At 39.6% G+C, this 4,925-nt stretch overlaps 1 non-coding gene across 1 annotated transcript; it reads left to right on the top strand.

Moving 5' to 3' along the window:
- Window positions 1-4,777: 4,777 nt before the first annotated feature.
- On the top strand, window positions 4,778-4,850 carry TRNAW-CCA (transfer RNA tryptophan (anticodon CCA)). Its single transcript has one exon. It is a non-coding gene; the product is annotated as a tRNA-Trp (tRNA).
- Window positions 4,851-4,925: the final 75 nt, after the last annotated feature.

Below are 4,925 nucleotides of genomic sequence, written 5' to 3'. Positions count from 1 at the left end.
TGGTGTTTTCTGGCTTCCCTGATATCACAGTGAGTGGACCAATGCCCTTAGCTGAACCAGCGCTCCTTTCTTAAACTCTAAAACTCTAACAACTCAATAATAATGGTAATAACTTCATCTCTAGCTCCTACAGTATGTGCCAGACATTGTGCTGAGTGATTTGGATATCATTATCCATTTAATCCTCACAGCAAACCCATTAGGTGGGTGTTATTTTCCAATTTTGAAGATGAAAAAACAGACCTGAATGAGGTTAAAGAGCTTGTCCAAGGTTGTATAACTTTTAAAACTCCGATTTCAAAGTGGCCTCCTACAATTACACCACTGCTTGCTTTAAGCTCATGTTCCTTGTAAAGCCTCATTAGAGTAAATATGGGAAACAAAAGAATAAGAGAAATTAATTCAACTACTCATTCACTGTAGACCTTTTGGAATACTTTCCTTACTTTCAGTGTTTTTGTTATGTATATATGACGGTTGAATTTGGTTGTGCCTTTTTTATTAGGTTAAACCAGCCTTTCCCAAACTGTGTTCTATGAGGTATGAATAGGTTAATAATGTCATTTTAAAGACTCTGAGAAGTCTAAAGAAAACCTGTTTAAACGTTGTTTAATTATAAGTACAACAAGCATAAATATAAGAAGTAGTAGGGCACAATTTAGTCTCCTGTTTTTTTCCCTCAAGCATTTTTCTAATCTTAACACTCTTCTGATATAGAAACTACCATTACAGTTCACTCCTAACTCCAAATTCGCTGAAATCCTAGTGTCCTTCCTCACACTATTATACCGTCTGCTTACATAGTAGCACTATGATCTCATTCTGAGGTCCTTTCCCAAAGCCTCACTCTTTTGCCTTTATTCGGGCTGATTACACTTAATACAGTGTATTAATCCTGCAGTATCATCAGTATCCCAAACCTTTCCCTCTTTATAATCTTAAAATGCTGGGTGAACTTTGCAAAGATTTCTCCAGGCCACACAGACTGATACCATCAGGAAATTTTAACCCCTTCATCTAGGTCTCTTGATCACTGATAATTTTCCTGACCTGATTCATAGCCTCCTTACCTATAAGCTCCACCCTCTCCTCAACCAGCCCCAGACTCAGCCTTCTTCCACCTCTAGCAGCTGACATTCCAACTCCACCCCCAAAGTCCAGCCTCTTGGTCTGGTCTGCTGAGACCAGAAACGTGACTCTCACTTGCTCAGACTCTCACCTGCTCAGCCCGATTTTGCCCTGGCTTGTCCTGTTCCTGAGTACAGAGGGACCCCCCAGGGAGCTATCCTGCCATCTCATGTCTGCAAATTACAAAACTCTTGTACCATCTTTTGTTTAAAGTGTCAAATTCATCAGGACTCAGTGTATCCTGTGCTGGTTTCCCTTCAGCTAAATACAGCTTCTTTGTCTCAGGTCAGAATGCTCTTTGCTTCTTGCTCTAAGACTCAAGGGCAATGATTTTAAAAGGCCCTGTGGCCTCCGATAATAATTCACTTTTCAGGTTTCCTGATTAAAGAGGAATCTGGAGTATGAATATGTGTAATTTGATAAAGAATCAGTGTTACTATGAACAGTGTTACTATGAACAATTTCATGTGGCATTCTGCCCAGGCATGGCTTCACAACCACAGGAGGACCATTTATTTTCTTGTGGACATGTAGTTAATGTTCAAATGCAAAGTGAGTTCAAAATCTAAATATATCACAGACGATTACAGTTTGACACTTGAACGCCAGCAGTGCAAGCCCTAACTCAGAGGAGAGTGACTAACATGTTTTCCTGGCAGTGGCACAGGAATCCATCCCCATGGCCAAAGGCAGCAGCAACAGCGACAGCAGGCTGAAACAACAGAGGGGATGACTTGAGCTCACTGGAAGCATTAGAGTTTCTCTTCCAGACAAGACAAAGACAAACCTGAAAAAGGTAGCCGGAAGAAACTTCCACTATGGAGATACTGTGAAACAAAAAGCATGATAGGAACTTTATGTATTCTTGAAATGCTTTGAAAGAATAAGGTACTCAGCAAAGAGTAGAAATGTGGTTAATAAATCATTCTTCAGAATTGGATGACTGGCCCTTTAAGAATTCTATTTAGTCTATTAAATATGGCTATATTTTGTGCCATTTCCACTGAAGGCAAAAGTTATTTTTGAAAAGAGCAATGAAAAGATCCCAGCTGAATAGCCTTACTTGATTCAGTAGTTTGTGCCAGTGAACAGAGCTTGGGATATCTTTTTTTATTCCAATAGTACTAGCACTTGTTATGAAGAGTCAAGAAAGCGTAGTATATTCGTCTTTGGCGTGTCATATTACTCCTAAATGAGATGAGATCCAGGGCCCCAAGAAGGCCCCATCACACTAAAAGATCTCTTCCAGTCATTTAGAATGTCAGTAGTGACGAAAATGCCTCCATTATGGCTTCTCTCTTATGTTCTTTCTTATGGCTTCTTCTCTAAAAGTAAAATCCCCTTCTAAAGCAGAGAGGACACAGTGACAATCTGGCATCTCCATGTAAACGAACAGAAAGTAAAACTACGTGATTGAGAAGAAGTTCATGAATGAGCTCCTCACCCCCCCTCCCCCACCCCCCAGCTCTCAATCACACACACAGCACTCAGCCTTTACTTTCAGATCCCTTAGGTGGGTGCCTTTCTCTAGAATTTTCAGTGGAATTTCCTAAAGCACTGCAGTATTTGAGAGTTGCTGGTGCTTGTGAAGCAAGGCTGGGCACTTGCCCTGCCTCTGTGAGAAGTAGCTCTCTTTGACTAAAGGCGTGGTTGCTGGTAGCAGAGACATTCTGTTCCCTCTATAAGAGGCAACACAGTGTAATGAAGCAGTAATAATTACAGCTGTGATACTGGTACCAGAAAAGACAAGGACAAACAGAAATAAAATTCCAGAAACATATCCAAGTATGAGAATTCAGTATATGATACTTGGCATTTCACACTAGTGAGGGAGAGGTGGTGTTGGGACATTAGCTAACCATTTGGGAAAAAAATTTTAGATCCCTACCTCAAACCGTATGCAAGAATATATTCCTGATAAGTCAAATACTTAAAGGTTTATAAATTAAGTTTCAAAAATAAAAACATATAATTACCAGAAAATAAAGATGAATATATACATTATATATATTTATGCAAACACACACACACATAATGATCTTTTGTAAGGACAACAACAAAAGACAAAAAGAGTAAAAGCAAAGATAGAAAAATGAATGCAGGAAAGACCATAAACAAAATGAAAAGCAATAAATACAAAGTTCAAAAAGATTACCGCCAGACTCTGTAAAATTAGCTGTTAACTTGTAGAAGATTGATATCACAAATGGTGTTTGTTTGGGAGAGATGCAAATGATTTCCATCTGGTAGAAAAGATACTCCCAAAGATTATGCTTTTATTGCCCTGTAGAACAATAACAGGTTTCGTATTTAACTTAGCAATCTAATTTCAGCATTCTTTCTTTCACTTCAGGATCTTGAGTTCTCCATTGAATCAGCTTTACTCTCCTGCTGGTCTCCTCACTGAGGTAAGTAAATCACTGACATAGCCTCACTATATATATTTGTATGTTTTTAATTTTTTAAAAATTATATACTTTGTCCTGAAAAAGTTAAACATAGAATTACCATATGATCCAGCAATTCCATTCCTAGGTATAAACCTAAAACAATTGTAAACAAAGACTCAAATAGATACACATACACCAATGTTTACAGCAGCATTATTCACAATAGCCAAAGTGTGGAAAGAAGCTAAGTGTGCACCAACAGATGAATGGATAAACAAAATGTGGTATACACATGCAATGGAATATTATTCAGCCATAAAAAGGGATGAAATTCTGATATATGGTACAATATGAATAAACCTTGAGAGCATTATCCTAATTGAAATAAGCCAGGCACAGAAGGACAAATGTATGATTCCTCATATATGAGGTACCTAGAATAAGCAAATTCATAGAATATAGAATGGAGGTTACCATAGGCTGTGGGAAAGGGTGAATCAGAGTTGTTTTTTAATGGGTACACAGTTTTGGGGTTTTTTTTGGGGGGGTAGGTTTTTTTTGTTGTTTGTTTGTTTTTATCCACGCCTGTGAGGCTTGCTTGATCTTTTTTTTTTTTAATTAATTTATTTATTTATTTTTGGCTGTGTTGGGTCTTCATTGCTGTGCAGGGGCTTTCTCTAGTTGTGGTGAGCGGGGACTACTCTTCCTTGTGGTGCACAGGCTTCTTATTGCGGTGGCTTCTCTTGTTGCAAGCACGGGCTCTAGGCACGTGGGCTTCAGTAGTTGTAGCATGTGGGCTCAGCAGTTGTGGCTCACGGGCTCTAGAGCACAGACTCTAGAGCACAGGCTTAGTTGCTCCACGGCATGTGGGATCTTCCCGGACCAGGGCTCGAACCCGTGTCCCCTGCATTGGCAGGTGGATTCTTAAGCATTGTGCCACCAGGGAAGTCCCAGCTTGCTGGATCTTAATTCCCTGATCAGGGATTGAACTTGCGCCCTCGGCAGTGAAAGCACTGAGTCCTAACCACTGGACTGCCAGGGAATTCCCAGGTACACAGTTTCTATTAGGGATGATAAAAAATGTTTTGGAAATAGATAGTGGTAATGATTGCCTGACATTGTGAATATACTTAATGCCATTCAATTGTACACTTAAAAATGGTTAAAATGATGAATTTTATACTTTCCCACAATAAAAAATTTATCCTTTGACAACAACTTGGGAAGAAATATCCTTAAGATATGTGACATCAGGGACTTCCCTGGTGGTCCAGTGGGTAAGACTCTGCACTCCAAATGCAGGGGGCCCAGGTTCAATCCCTGGTCGGGGAACTAGATCCCACATGCATGCTGCAACTAAGAATCCCGCATGCTGCAACTATGAGCCTGCATGCCACAACTAAAAGA

The sequence above is a fragment of the Balaenoptera acutorostrata genome, chromosome 2 (genome assembly GCF_949987535.1).
Source record: "Balaenoptera acutorostrata chromosome 2, mBalAcu1.1, whole genome shotgun sequence".
Classification (NCBI taxonomy): domain Eukaryota; kingdom Metazoa; phylum Chordata; class Mammalia; order Artiodactyla; family Balaenopteridae; genus Balaenoptera; species Balaenoptera acutorostrata.
This window is presented reverse-complemented; position numbering and strand designations above follow the sequence as displayed.